Raw genomic sequence first — 16,736 nt, forward strand, 5'->3', positions numbered from 1 at the left:
GAGGAGTGTTGTAAAGTACTTTCAAAAGTTCGGTCAGATGATGTGATGTTCTTTGTTGTCTTGCTGGATGAAAAGTGGTTATATTTCCAGGGCAGATGAAATATATAACAAGCTGTTGAGTGATGCAAAGAATGAAATAGTTGTGTCACTGACAATGGTTTAGAATTACTGTCTGACATGTGAGTGCAGATCAGCCAACGTTGCATTTGCAAGGATTTTGCCTGGGTTGAAGTATTTTAGTTATGAAAAGATTAGATAGACGGGGGATATCCTTGCAGCAGAGGAGAATTAGGGAGAAGATGTTTGCGATGTCTATACCTCAAATAATTCCAGGCAGGCGGAACTGGACAAAAACAATCCCCTTGAGGGAGAGATCAATGCCTCAGAGGCACAGGATGAAGGCATGGCCAGGAGTTTTTAGATGGATATCAAGCCAAAACAATATCAAACAGAGGGTTATGTGAGTCTGGAGCTCAGTGCTGACAAGTTATGTAGAGATTGAGCCCCTCATAACATGTATGAAATATTTAGATGCATACTTGCAAAGGCAAGTCACACAAGGCAACGGATCAAGTGTTGGCACATGAAACTGAAATAGTCAGGTGGATGTTATTTTTAGGTGTGGACTGGATGGACCAACGGGCCTTTTCCTGTGCTGTGTAAAATGCTTCTGTGAGAATGGTTATCAATAATGCCTTATTCATGCTAATCACAGATGTTCTGTTGATCTCAGTTCCCACAACACTTACCTGGACATGGCATTTCTTTGATCTTGTGTTGAACCTCACAGTAGATTTTGCTGGGGCAATCTACTGCTGACCCGGGCAGGGTTAACTGGCTGCTCTGGGTATAGGTTCCACGCTTGTTTCTCACTGATCAGTAAGTCTTCAATCCAGTCGTGATTAACTCCCCACCTTTCTTCCAGGTTACCTTGGTTACATCAGGGTAATAGTCCATTGCCAAACAACCAAAGATCAGAGAACTGGTGTTGTGGTCCTCACAGGAGGAGACCAGGCCATAAAGCGTGGGGGGAGACGGTGTCTCTACGATAGAACGATCAATTGAGCACATTAGTTTCTGTTAATTTGTCCATATTAGTTACTCACATTCATCTTCATTTGTAAACGTTTTCCAGCATGCTCCTGCTGAAGTCCACAGTAACACTGGAGTTTATTTTTGCTTCTTAACAGATGTCGATCATGATCTATATGTTTCCTCTTCATAAACATGCCCTCTATCTTTACCATTACCATTTAATTTAGGAAGAAGAACATGCTGATCCCACCCAGTAACTGTTTCAAAATCTCACCAACTGACGCTTTCACTGAATTGCAAGTGAAGAGCGGAGAGGTTTCACAAAATACAAACCAAGGAAATGCGGATTCATCAAAATTCTACAGTGTGTGCAAACAGGCCATTTGGCCCAACATATCCACACCAACCCTCTGAAAAGTAACCATCCAGGCCCATTGCTCTACCCTGTTACTCTACATTTAACTCTGACTAATGGACCTAACATGCCAATCCCTGAACACAGAATGCTGAAACTGCAGACCTCACTTTCTCCGTGAACACAGTTTGCACATCTTTGGACCTTTGGAAGAAACCCACACAGCCACAGAGAGAATGTGAAAACTCCACACAGACAGTCACCCGAGGATGGAATAGAACCCGAGTCCCTAGTGCTTTGAGGTAGCAATGCTAACCACGGAAACAGTGTGCCACCCGATTAGGTACCGTGCTGCGTGAACTCAGAAACAAAATCAGATATTGCTGGAATAACCCGACAGCTGGCAGTATTTCTGGAAAGAAATCAGAGTGAATAGTTCAGGTCCAGTGACACTTCCTCATTTATCAAGTCAGAATGTTCTCTCTGGGAAGATAGTCACTACAGCAGCAGCATGGGCAGGAGCTGAGCACTGGGACTTGGAGGAAGTCTGTCATAGCTGGACTCATGTCAATTGTCTGGAAGTTGAAACTTCTAATTTAAAATTATCTGAGTTCTGGAGGACTCTGAAAAATGGAGGAGCATTAGGGTTCAAAGACTTTGAAGGGTTACAACTAACTGAGTTGACTATTTACGTAAAGATGATTTGCAAAATTAACAAGTACTCTTTAACTTTAATACATTTCAAACTGTCACGCAGTTCACCACCAAAACCATCATCTCTCAGACTAAGCACTGCTCTCCCTCGCTGTCTAGACCTAAATTTCTACTCACATGTCCAAATCCTTCCGGTTACTCACCCATTCATCCCCGGAATACACCACCCCTATCACAAGAAACACATCCAAGGCAATCTATATTGGTCATGTCGATGAGCAGAGAGATCCTGGTGTCCATGCATATAGAGCCAGTCAGGTTGATAGGATTGCTAAGAAGGCATACATTGAGTTGGCTTTCATTAGTAGAGGGACTGTGTTTCAAAATCATGAGGTCATGCTGCAGCTGTACGAAACTCTGGTGCGCCTGCTCTTGGAATATTGGGCATAGTTCTGGTCATCATTTTATAGGAAGAATGTGGAAGCTTTGGAAAAAGTTCAGAGCAGAATAACCAGGATGTTGCCTCGTGTGGCGGGAAGGCTTTATGAGGAAAGCATGAGGTTCTTGAGGCTGTTTTTGTTTGAGTGGAGAAGGTTGAGAGGTAACTTAATTGAGAGATATACGATAATCAGAGGGTTAGATAGGGTAAGCAGAGAGAGTATTTTTCCTTGGATGGTGATGGCTAGCAGGAGGGACATAGCCCTAAATTGAAGGCTGATAGGTAGAGGACAGATGTCAGAAGTAGTTTCTTTACTCAGAGAGTAGCAAGGGCGTGGACGGCACTGTCTGCAACAATAGTATATGTGTAAAATTTGAGGACATGTAAAATGTCATTGGATGAACATATGGATGAAAATGAAATAGTGGAGGATAGATAGGTTTCAGATTGGTTTCATAGATTGGCATAAAATAGACGCTTGAAGGGACTGTACTGCAGTCTAATGTTCCATGTTCTACATTCTAGATTGATACATAATGTCAATCCCAGAGGTTTACAAAATTATGAGGGGCATGGATAGGATAAATAGACAAAGTCTTTTCCTTTGTTTCAGGGAGTCCAGAACAAGAGTGCATAGGTTTAGCTTGAGAGGGCAAAGATGTAAAAGAGACCTTGAAACGGGTAAAGATGGATAAATCCACAGGACCTGATCAGGTGTAGCTTACAACTCTGTGGGCATCTAGAGAAGTGGTTGGTGGGACCCTTGATGAGATATTTGTATCATCGATAGTTACAGGTGAAGAGCCGGATGACTAGAGGTTGGCTACCGTGTTGCCACTGTTTACGGAGGAAAATCCATAGAACTATAGACCAGTGAGTCTGACGTAGGTTGTGGGTAAGTTGCTGGAGGGAATCCTGAGGGACAGGATGTAACTGGATTTGGAAAAGCAAGGACTGATTAGGGATTGTCAACATGATGTTGTGTACGGGAAAGCATGTCTCACAAACTTGACTGAGTTTTTTGAGGAAGTAACGAAAAGGATTTATGAGGGCAGAGTGGTAGATGTGATCTATATGGACTTCAGGAAGGCGTTTGACAAGGTTCCCCATGGGATACTGATTAGCAAGGTTAGCTTTCATGGAATACAGGGAGAACTCACCATTTGGATACAGAACTTGCTCAAAGGTAGAAGACAGAGGGTCTTGGTGGAGGGTTGTTTTTCAGACTTGAGGCTAGTGCCCAGTCGAGTGCCACAAGGATCGGTACTGGGGCCTCTACTTTTTGTCATTTACATAATTGGTTTGGATGCGAGCATACGGCGTACAGTTAGTAAGTTTGTTGATGACACCAAATTGGAGGTGTAGAGGACAGCGGAGAGGGTTACCTCAGATTACAACAGGACATTGACCAGATAGGCCAATGAACTGAGAAGTGGCAGATGGAGTTTAATTCAGATAAATGCGAGGTGCTGCATTTATGAAAGCAAATCTTATCAGAAGTTCTACACTTAATGGTCAGGTCCGAGGGAGTGTAGCTGAACATAGAGAACTTGGAGTGCACATTCATAGCTCCTTGAAAGTCGAGTCGCAGGTAGATTGAATCGTGAAGAAGGCGTTTGTTATGCTTTCCTTTATTGGTCAGAGTATTGAATGCAGGAGTTGGGAGGACATGTTGTGGCTGTACAGGACATTGTTTTGGCTACTGTCGGAACATTGTGTGCATTATCTGGAAAGATGAACTTGAAAGTGGAACTTGAAAGGGTTCAGAAAAGATTTAACAAGCATGTTGCCAGGATTGGTGGATTTGAGGTAGAGAGTGAAGCTGGACAGGGTGGAACTGTTTTCCCTGGAACGTCAGAGACTTAGTGGTTGACCTTATACAGGTTTAGACAATCCTGAGGGACATGGTTAGAGTAAATAGGCAAAGTTTTTTCCCTGGGTTCGGAGAGTCCAGAACTAGAGGGAATAGGTTTAGGGTGAGCGGGGAAAGACACAAAAAGACATAAGGGACAACGTTTTCATACAGAAGGTAGTACGTGTATGGAATGAGATGCCAGAGGAAGTGGTGGAGACTGGTACAATTGCAACATTTAAGAGGCATTTGGATGGCAATGTGAATAGGAAGGGTTTGGAGGGATATGGGCCATGTGCTGGCAAGTGGGACTAGATTGGGGTGGGATGTCTGGTCGGCATGGACGAGTTGGAACGAAGGGTCTATTTCCTTGCTGTACATCTCTATGACTCTATGACGCTTTAAGAATCGATGTATCTGAACTCCCAGGTCTCTCTGTTGGACAACACAACCCAGTGCCCTACAATTATCTCTGCAAGTTGTGACCTGATTTATCTTCTCAAAAGGTCGTTTTCATTTAATCTATACTCCAAATGCAATTCTTCAGCCCATTTGCCCAGCTGATCAAGATCTCTTTTAGATAACGTTCACTGCCAATTATAGCACCAATTTTGGTGTCATGTGCAAATTTACAAACCATGCCCCATTCGACGTTCTCATGACTTTCAACCAATATTGTACCCTGCTTGTCTTTTTTTCCACATGCTCGTATTATATCTTCAGAATTGAAGGAATCTATCTCCTTCTTGAAATCACTTAATGTTTTAACCTCAAGCAATTTAGTGGCGGAGAATTCCAATGGTTCATCATTCGTTCACTGAACAGTAAAGAATCGGGCTCAATTTTATCGGGTGTTGGAAAAACTGGTGAGCAGCAGGATTTATGATGATCCCATGAATGGAATAGCATTCTAAGTGGACCGAGGTGCCTACTTCAGCTTCTAATTTGTATTCTAACATGTCCCTGGCAACATGTTTCAAAACTGTGATCTTTGAGGATAAGGGCGTGCATGCATGATAATGCTTCATCTGAATGATTACCTCCAAATTAGACTCCACCTTGAATTGCAACTATTTCCCTGCCATTTTACTTTTCCTCAATCACAGCCATGGGACTCACTTTCTAATAGTGCTGTGAATGCTAATACCACACGAGCTTCAGCAATTCAAGTAAGCTGAGGACAACTGGTTTTTCAATGCGATATAAATGTTTGACACTTCCACACCTGTCTTGAGATGCAAATAACCGCTGGAAGAATTAAAAAGTATTTGAGGCACTTGCGTGCCCACACAAGATGATATAATGGAAATGAAGCTCCCCTCATTTTTAGCACGGCAATCACACATTATGCTTCCCTGGAATAAAGAAATACCATCAGTGGAATACGAGATTGGGATGTTACAGCCTCATTGTGTCACTTTAAATACTCACAGAAATGCCTTTCAAAAACGGTGTTTCCCTTTGTTGTGGGCAGTCGAACCATTAAATCTGGGATAGATTTTGCTTGTGAAACAACGGTAGTAAAGAGTTTTAGCCAAAGGGAGGCATCTGCAGTTAGTGCGCGGATGCACCATGATATCAGTAAGTGGTGGAGCAGCTCGAGGGCTTAGTGCTCTCCTCCTCCCCATCCCTAACATTGTGTCAGTCGTTAGGTTAGCACTGGCGGTGAACAATTTGGATTAAAATACTTTAGCAAATTTGTTGTTTCACACATTCTTTAAAAAATAATTCTGTTGATTACAGGTATTTGGAATGGGAGCACTGATATTCACTACTTGACTGATCAAAATAACTCCCACCCAATTACAGCAGGCACTGCACTCTGGAGTGTGCTGTTACTTCATGATACTTTCTTGTAAAATAGTGTGTTCACACTCAATGATTCTCTGATATTAAATATCTCTGAACATTCTCAATTTGTTCAAGTGCATTTTCTCTCTGAACAACTTGTTTAATCGAACAGAACATTTTTAAAAATTAATCAACAAACTTGGAATACTAGAAAACTAAAATAAAGACAGAAATTTCTGAAGAAACTAGGCAGATCTGGCAGCTCCTGTGGAGAGAAAGCGAGGTTAACGTTTCACGTCGAGAGACACCCCTCACCCCCCTACCCCCATCCACTCCCGCTTCAGCAAATTATTTTCATGCTATTGGCACAAGAACACACACCTGTTGAGTTAGACAGCGGTTACGTTTGCTTGACTGCAGTGAGAAAAGCATTCTTAGCAGAGGTAGTGGATGAGCTGAGATAACAATTGAAGACCACTTGAAAAGCTATCACCATATGCTGCAAGTGTTGGAATCAGCGGAACCCCCACTGTACTGAACAATCAAATTCAGCCACAGCACCAGTTTAATATAAAGTAAAACAACCTAGGCATAATCTCATCAATTATGCTTCAAAACAATTCATTCTGGATTAGTAATACGTGATATTATTTGAACAGCAATTTGAAAGCTGGGAACTATTTAAGGACTTACTCGATTAACCCCAGCTAGATGTGCTCAAAATCTTGTGAACAAATATTGATCTCGAAAAAGCTGCTAAACGCCAAAGTTTTGTTTAATATCTAAGAGATACAAGTCAGGACAGAGATAAAATAGATTTCACCTGCCTCTGTGAGTGGAACTCCAACAATCACACTAACAACTCAATCTGCTTTTTTGCCCAGAATTAACCGGATAAGAGTTGGTATTTTATACTTCTCAACCAGGCTGTAAGTGAACACAGGCCACCTGCCATGGAGTCAGGCACACCACAATAATATCACAACAGACCTGAACACAATGAGCTTCACACTATCTCAGAGAACACAGCCCACCTGTTTGACAGTACATAAACGATGTTAATTATTGATACCTTCCAACAACAAGGGATTGTTCCAGAACGTTTGTACACGAAAGTAACATTGCAACAATTATCAAATAATACTTTGACAGCAGCTCCGAATTGTCCAACTCTCTGAGGAATAAAAAGTGGGATTACATTACCATCAATTCACTGACACTGGATTTCAAACTAGAACTCCCTTCCCTAGAACCCCAATGAATGTTGCTGCCCCACGTGGTCTACTTAGTTTGATATAGATGAAAATGTTTTGAAGTGCGTTATGACCGTTGCCAGTGATATTAAACGCTAATAGGTTTTCAAATAGTAAGATGCAAAATAATTTTTGATTCTACATTGTGCTACATGTCCATGACCAACTGAGGCACAAAAGGAAATAATCAGCATGTTTCCCTCTGCATCGTTCAATCAAGTATCCCTTGTTGCCAACAACCAATGTCAAAACACTTGGAATCTGCCTGCCTTTTGTTACTGTGGTATTATTGCTGATTGGAATAACTTAGCCACGGCACTCAGTTCTGAGGCACCCAATCAAATATTGCAGTTCTGGCAGATAAAAGTCGATTTGAAGAGCAAGATAAAATTGAACTGTCGGAAATTCAGGTACCCAAACCAGACAATTTACAAATGGTCAGGACCCGTTGACAAGTTAGTCGGAGATAACACTGAAACGAAATGTACAACAATCTATATGTTAGCAGATATATCTGCTCAATTCCTCACATCCAATATATTCATGGCAATTGAACATTCATCATAGGAACTAACCAAAGGATTAATGCAAACGAGAAGGTGTTCACAATGAACATAGATAATCACTGAGTTAATAAACTTAACAACTCGTTGTAATTAGCAATGGTGAGATATGTCAACAATTAATGCAAAGCTCCGGAGGAAATGGATAATACTCTAGATAGTTTTTACATATCTGAAAGCATTTCTTGAACTGTGGAGATTTTACATGAACTGCATGACGTTAGTTCTGCATTACAGTGTGGAAATGCATGTCTGTTGAAGAAATTAGGGCAAATTCATTTTCTTGTTAGCAGTTTTTCATGTACGAAAATGTTTGTTTTAAAGTGTGAATTGAAAACATGCTTCTCTCTGGAGTTGCCCGCTTTAACTGAATGGCTAAGTAAGTGTGGGCAGAGCGGTGGATTCGTGGTGCGCACTGCTGCCTCACAGATCCAGGTACCGGGGTTTGGTTTCAGCCTCGGGTGACTGTCTCTGTGGAGTTTACACAGTCTCTACTTTGTCTGCGTGTGAATCCTCCCACAATTCAAGGATGTACACGTCAGGTGAACTGATCGTGCTATATTGTCCATGGTGTTAGGTGCATTACTCAGGGGTAAATATGGGGTAGGGGAATGGGTCTGGGTGGGTTGCTCTTCACAGGATCGGTGTGGACTTGTAGGGCCAAATGGCCCAATACACACTATAGGAAATCAAATCTGAATAATCATCATACTTAACTAATGTGAGCAGTCTCTCTTCAGATTGCTACATTGCAATAATCGGTCAAGTATATTAAGTAAAAAAAATTACTCTATTTTCAGCGTTTGAATAAACAATGTGCTCTGTTATCCTCTAGTTCATGTCTTCTGCAAATTTATGAACTCTGCATATGTCTGAATACATCGATGTGAAATAAATTCTCAGCTTTTGCAGCAAGTACTTCCATTGTTTTAGAGTACATGTCCAACATATTGGAAACAGGCCATTTGGCCTAACAATTCCACACCAATCGCCCGAGCAATATGGAGCCCACGAAGATCCATTTACCCAGCCTATATTTACCCCACCGAATGCACCCTAAATATGCACATCCCTGAACACTATGTGCAAAGTAACACTGACAATTCACCTAACCTGCCCATTTTCAGGCTGTGGAAGGAAACCGGAACACCTGGAGAAAGCCGACGCAGACACGGGGCGAATGTGCAAAGTCCATGCAGATAGTTACCCGAGGGTAAAATCGAACCTGGGATCCCGGCGATGTGAAGCATCAATGCTAACCACTGAGCCACGATGCTGCTCTCCGAGTTCATAAGTGGATTATTTCAATTAATTCGAAATTTGGCCTTGGTCAATAATTCACTATAGTAGTTGTTTCCAAAAGAATGACTCTTCAGTTGATATTGTGCTGTAAAATGTAACTATTTATTTAAAAAGTAGGGATTGGGGATACCTAAAGCACTGTGCAGATTAAATTACTCAGGTTTTTTTTTCACAGCAAACCCAGTTTAATCAGGGATAGAACAATTAATTGACTCAGATTACTTGTGAAACTGATCAAAGCAGTGAAACTGATCAGTTGTTCATCGAATTGAGCAGAATTTCCAAATGGTCTTTGCCAATGATATTTTCCAGCCAGAAAACTTGTGTGTAGTATACAGCAGAATGGAAAGGCGTATCTTGATTAATTATAAACACAGTTAAGGCCTTTTTTGCAAAGGTAAGAACTTCTGGAACATTATACTTTTGAAATTCAATTTATATTTCTCTATGACTTGTTAAACTGTTTAAAGACGGAACTTGTGGTTTAACTAAGTAGTTGAGTTCTGAACGTGGATTGTAAAGAGTGGATTAGGTTAATCTTTAATTATTACTTCTCGTTAAGAATCACGCCTGAAGGTATCTGTTTTCCCTTCATTTCCAAAACCCTGCGACTTACCTTTCACTTAACGTTCGGCTTTTTGAAGTTTCATTTGGCGTGCTGATTGCATTGAATGAGAAAAAGGAAACTGGAGCGGTTCACTGACAGAAATCATGTGAACAGTGCAATAACAATGCAGAAACCTCAACATAGCAAAGATCAACAAATGACAACGCAATGTGTTTGCAGCAGAGATAGCACTGCAAACACTTTCAACAGAACCAAGAACATGATGTAACCTCACAAGAAAACCCGAACTGAAGTCTAACAGAACTGCTCAGAATCAAGCAAACTAATGATTAAATTGAACAAATAGTAACAAGTCATAACATCAGTCTTGTTTGTGAGGGGACGTAACATTTAAAGCTGTAACTTTTCCGGCAAAGGTTAGATTTATTTCCAAACTGTACACCCTTGAAGATCATGACAATCTAGTGCAGGGAACAGTAAAGCATTTGAAGGTATATAATGATTAATCTCTTTAAGGACAAAACAAAATTTCTCTAATGTAAAAATATTAGGACAATATAAAAAATATAATATTGTAGTAAGTTAGTTTCAATTTTGTGAACTGAGCAATTCTGCAGTTGCAGAATTTAGTCCCAAATTTTATTTTGAATGAGCCGACTAAAAACAAAATTCGGTTAGTTTACAATTAGAAATGCGATTTTTAAAAAAATCACCACTGTATTAAAAAGTCGAGTTTTTCATTCCTTGCGCTTCTTTATTTCTTAAGTTGGTTTTCAAACAGTTACAAACAGATGTAACTTTTTCAATCAAGCAGAGTTAAAAATGGCATACAAATTTAACAAATGCCGAAACGATTCAGGAAAACCAAAGAACTTCACAAAGATTGTTAGGTAAAAGTTATCCAGAGAGACCATCTTATCGCCAGAAAGAGAACACCAGTTACTGAAAGCATGAAAACACAGGTCAATTCCACAAACTGAATAAGAATCCAATCAACTCAATTCAACAGGTTCGAGGAAAATAAAACCAGAATCCAATCGACTCAAAACAACAGATTTAAATGAAATATAATCAGAATCTCACCAATTCAATTCAACAGAACCAAATAAAACAATTTCAAAATTCAATCAACGCACTTCAGCAAAACCAAATAAAAGCAAAGTCAGAATCCAATCGACTCATTTCAACCGAATCAACTGAAACAAATTTAAAATCCGAACAACTCAATTCAACAGAATCAAGTCAAACGATCTTAGAATCTCAACCAACAGAATGAAATATAGCCCTGCAAAAAAAATTATGACAGTTTCTAACCTGCTTGTCATCAACAAAATTAGCAAAATAAAGGTGAAAATATAATCATGGTAAGAACATAATGTATACAGGAAATATATTCAAGAAATGGATAATGATATTTTAGCATATTTAATCATGTTTGGTAGTATTTTGAACATCTTCAACTTCTTAGCATTTGTTGTCGATAAGAAAACCGATAGTCCCAGTGTCACTGTCGTTAAACATTATTTATACCTGACTGATTAAGAGACATTAAGTAACCCAGCCACACTGAAAGCCCATCGGATCGAAACAAAGAGACACTCAGAGTAACTGACTCCGTCACAACCATTATAACTACTTGCTGAGCCTTAACTGAAGTCTATAATCAACCTGAACAAAAATTATTCCGAACCAAACCAAACTCAAGAAAGAATATGAGTTTCGTTTAATACAGAAATTAATCACATGAATGGAAAGTTTTTTTTAAAAAGTCACAGTTAAGGTTAAAATTCTCACCTGAAGTCACTGTCACCATCGTCCCTTGGCCCCAGTCATTAAGATATTCACATTGTTACATTGTCTGCACCGGGCCACACAATAACTAGCTCTGCATAAAACAAACCAAAAATCTCCCATTACATTTTCGGAACCACAGGCAATATTAAGTCACAATAAAGCTACATCACATGCACTATGAATTCTGATCATTCTTGATAAATTTTTATATTGTTTTATATTTCACAGAGTAACACTTGAGCTGATTCTCAAAATAACCAATTGGTGTATCAATAATTATCACCACTTTTACAAATTAGACATGCACAGAAGCCCACAGAACTAATACTGCACTGCAAGTTAAGACGGTTTGTAGAAATAATTACTGACGTGTTGCAAACAATAGGGGCTGAAAGGTTTTTGTATCGATCATAATTGCAGTGAATATCCAGCTACCCACTGCTCTTGCACAGTAATAGATGGCGGTGTCTTCGATCTTCAGGTTTCCCATGTTCAACACAAAAATGTTGTCTGAAGTCTCTTTGGACGCAGTAAATCGGCCCAATATCGCTGGTGCATAGTTTTTGTCGACTGAACTATAGTAGTACAGCAGCCATTCCAGGCCCTTGTCGGGAACTTGTCGGACCCAGTGCATGTAGCTGCTGCCAAGATTGAACCCGCTGGTTATACAGGTCAGTCTCAGGCTGCCAGCAGGACGGCCAGTCTCTGCCTCTGGCTGAGTCAAAACAACCTCTGACTGGACACCTTTGAAAAGAAAACAAATTAACATGAAACATTAACGCTGATGAAATGATGGCTGAGTCTTTGTCATTCCTGAGGTAGACTAACATTGAGACAGTAACAAAGAAATACTTGAACAAAAAACACTCACATGATAAGAAAGTCAGTAACAAACTGAGAAAAATTGTTGATACAATCATTCTGATAAATTGTGAGAAAATATTCTGTCAAGATCTTCCTAAACAAAGCCGATCCAGCGTGTTGAATTACGGTCCAGTGCCCAGGATTTATATGGCCATCAGAAGGGGCAGGCTGACAGCTTCCGACTCTTGGTTTCCAGTTGGAGTCTGAGAACGGATCCTGGTATCAGCTTGCACAGCCCGAAAAGATGGGTTCATGTATTTACATGAGATTACGCTTTAACTTGGAGATATACACATCTTAAGATATTTGTTTTGCTGAACAGCTTCTTTGGAAGTGTTTTTTTTAATGGTGGAAGTAAATTTGAATAGCTTCAGGTCTGTTTCAAATAATATTTGCAAGTTTTTTGTTTTAAAAAATACAAAACGAATTAAATTGGAATTTAACTCCTGTATTTCTAAATTCTTTCACCATCAGATAAAACTAAAATCAAAGTTCAAAGATATTACCAGCTAATAAAACAATTGAGCATTTTTTTTTTCTGGACACTGCAATTCTCTGTCGTACTTCAAAATAACATGTAATTCATACTAGACATTGCGAAAATCAATTTAGGCAACTGAATATAGAGCGTGTCCAAAGTGATTACATTTAGAATATTCAATTACAATTTAATTCTACATTCAACCACAAGCAGATAAAACTAAATAGAACTTCACTAATATTATTAGCCATCAAATTTAGTGGCGTTATTTTTACTGTCCCTCAAAGTCTCTCTGACATGACAAAATAATATATCATTTCCAATCTGCGTTTCTGAAATCAATCTTGGCAACCTAATATAGATCATGTCTGAAGAGATTATATTCAGAATGTGATTGTATGTCACTAAACAGATTGGATCCTGGGATTAGAAGCAGAATGTCTCTCCTTGCATCTTTTTTTTTGAATTGCTTCGACCCTTAGATGCATAGTAAAGGAAAGCTGTTTGCCTGAGAAACAAAAAGAGAGTTGGCAGTGATATACAACATCCAGGTAACCTTTTTAAAGAGCATCTAATAAACTAGAACAAGCCAGTCCATTAGTTAAAGCAAAATCCTCAAAATCTAAACCATTGCAGGTAACTGTCTGGGTACATCAGGAGTGTTTTGTTATATTAGTGCGTATTACAATAATAATTACCACGAATGTTGGTCATAAACAGTACATTTCTCTGCTTACTGATAGGGACAGTTAACTCGTAACAATCAGCAAACATTCGGCGTTACATTACACCTGTATTAACCATGTATAAAGGGCCCATTTAGTTTTAATGAGGTGCATGAATCAGAGAATCGTGCATTAAGTGATGTGAGTTTGAACCAATTCGTATTTGTCAATTTATTTCGAAAAAACAATAACAAATGTTACTGCAACGTGGGATTTTGGATCAATTAATTTCATATTCAGAAGCTTTAAATATACTTTAAATATGAGGAGTAACAAGAAGATGGATTACTGGGCTAATGGTAGGCTACTTGGTAGTGTGGATGAGCAGAGGGATCTTGGTGTCCATGTACACAGATCTCTGAAAGTTGCCACCCAGGTAAATAGTGCTGTAAGGAAGGCATATGGTGTACTGGGCTTTATTGGTAGAGGAATTGAGTTCCGGAGTCCTGAGGTCATGTTGCAGTTGTATAAGACTCTGGTGCGGCCTCATCTGGAGTATTGTGTGCAGTTTTGGTCGCCATACTATAGGAAGGATGTGGAGGCATTGGAACGAGTGCAGAGGAGGTTTACCAGGATGTTGCCTGGAATGGTAGGAAAATCTTATGAGGAAAGGCTGAGGCACTTGGGGCTGTTCTCATTGGAGAAGAGAAGGTTTAGGGGAGATTTGATAGAGGTGTATAAGATGATTAGGGGTTTAGATAGGGTCGACACTGAGAACCTTTTACCTCTAATGGAGTCAGGTGTTACGAGGGGACACAGCTTTAAATTAAGGGGTGGTAGGTATAGGACAGATGTTAGGGGTAGATTCTTTACACAGCGGGTTGTGAGTTCATGGAATGCCCTGCCAGTAGCAGTGGTGAACTCTCCTTCTTTATGGTCATTTCAGCGGGCATTGGATAGGCGTTTGGAAGTTATTGGGCTAGTGTAGGTTAGGTAGGATTCGGTCGGCGCAACATCGAGGGCCGAAGGGCCTGTACTGCGCTGTATCTTTCTATGTTCTATGTTCTATGTTCTATGTTCTATACTGAATAAACGGGCTGAACTAACCAGAACGTAATTGCATTCAATTTCCTGTTTTCTCATAGTCATACAGTGAATGCTGTATTCAGTGACTTTCCTTTTAAAAGAAGAAATGCAAAGTGGAATGTGTCCACTGTGAGAAAATGGGAAAATATAGTTTGGTGGGATCTTATTTTGCTTGCTTCATTTCTTCTTTTGTATCGGCAAGATGCAATACTTGGCAGCAAATAACCTAACTGCTGAAAAGGTCCTTGAGTTCCCAGTTTCATTTACTGGAGTTTCTGCAGTGGATCAAAGATATTTTGACTCACTGTTGCCGAGGTGGTGGAAAGCCAATTGCAAACTATAACCACTTCCTCCACAGAATCAATTCTGCACAGCAACAATGCTGGTGAACATTTTATTTTTAAGTTATGTATCTTGGAGAACTCGTCCCTCCTCTCATTGAATCAAGAATTCGCAGAGTCTCAGACACAATATAAACGTCAACAGTTCATTCTAGGATCACGGCAACACTGTTCAATATTAAGAGAAAAAGATAAATAGTCGCAGAGTCATGGAGTGATTAAGCATGGAAACAGAAACTTTGGTCCAGCCAGTCCATGCCAGTACTTTCCCAAACTAAACTGATCCCACCTGTGTGTACTTGGCCCATATCCTTCCAAATGTTTGATGTTCATTTACTTATCCAATTGTCTTCTGAGAGTTTTAACAGTACCCACCACAAACCATTCTCTGTGAAAAAGCTGTCTCCGTTATATTTTTTACATTGTTTCTCCTCTCATGATAAAAACATGTCACCTACTGTTGAAATCCACCAACAGAGTGCAAATAAAGTGGGCGGCATGGTGGCTCGGTGGTTAGCACTGCTAACTCACAGTGCCAGAGACCTGGGTTCAGTTCCTGACTCAGGCAACTGACTGTGTGGAGTTTGCACATTCTCCCCGTGTCTGCGTGGGTTTCCTTTGTGTGCTCCGGTTTCCTCCCACAGCCCAAAAATGTGCAGGTTAGGTGAATTGGCCACGCTAACTTGCCCTTCGTGTTGGGTGTAGGGGAATGGGCGTGGACTTGTTGGGCTGAAGGACCTGTTTTCACACTGTAAGTAATGTAATATGCCAATATCTTAGTCAAAACTTGAAGACAATCCCAGCTCCAAGCATTTACAAAATACCATTATGGATCATCCTTGTGCACAAAAAAGATTTCTCCTTTAATCAATGGTTTCTAAAAGTTGCTTGTGTATCTGTCGTAAAGGACGTTTTCCTAAACTTCTGAACTGCAAATTGTTCACATCCATCGGATTAAAGTAATTATGTGAATTACCCCACACACGAAAAAATAATCAAGCAAATTTGTTAAAAAGAGTTGCTCTGAGGAAGTCTACGATGGATTCATTTATCAAATTAAATCATTTCCAATATTGTGAGGCCTCGTCTATCTTCTGTACAATAGTCTAAATTTTAAGTTCTGTCTGACTGCAGATGAAACTGATTTGTGTAGAAGTATGGTTTGAGTCTTTCACATCGTTAATATTTATTGCTGACTTTATTTGATTGGAGGGACGTTGTGCCAGGCATCGTTTGGCACCATCATATACATCATATACACATCGCTGGTGTCATGTGGAGTTTATTGATATGTGATGCTTTGAAACGAAAGCTTCGAAAATTTCCGGTATGAATCATGTCAATTAGAGCTATTCGCCATTCCACTCATGGCTTTATAAACTTACATGTAGTCACTCCCAAACCCGAACTCTCAACCTCCAGTGAAAAATGTTCAAGTCTATCTGGATTTCCAACATTGATTCTGTTCCCACACATTCCATTGTTAAAGATCCTCCTGCCGCCCCAGGTCCACAGACAGCGTCCCTTGTTACGAGTTCAAAGAAGTGAAAGGAAGTTGTCCTACTATATTGTTCAATTTTAGTTGGCTTCAAAAATAAATGTTCATGTTATTGCTGATTTACTGGAGAATGCAATGTGCCAGTATCTGCTGAAATACATGCAGCACCATCCTGAACCTGATTTGCAGGTTCAC

General features: G+C 39.9%; 1 pseudogene; it reads right to left on the reverse strand.

The window, feature by feature from the left end:
- LOC132809091 (Ig heavy chain C region, membrane-bound form-like) overlaps positions 1–13,725 on the reverse strand; it is a 154,426-nt pseudogene extending 140,701 nt beyond the window's left edge.
- Positions 13,726–16,736: the final 3,011 nt, after the last annotated feature.

Source organism: Hemiscyllium ocellatum, unplaced genomic scaffold (assembly GCF_020745735.1).
Source record: "Hemiscyllium ocellatum isolate sHemOce1 unplaced genomic scaffold, sHemOce1.pat.X.cur. R1, whole genome shotgun sequence".
In the NCBI taxonomy this organism is placed as follows: domain Eukaryota; kingdom Metazoa; phylum Chordata; class Chondrichthyes; order Orectolobiformes; family Hemiscylliidae; genus Hemiscyllium; species Hemiscyllium ocellatum.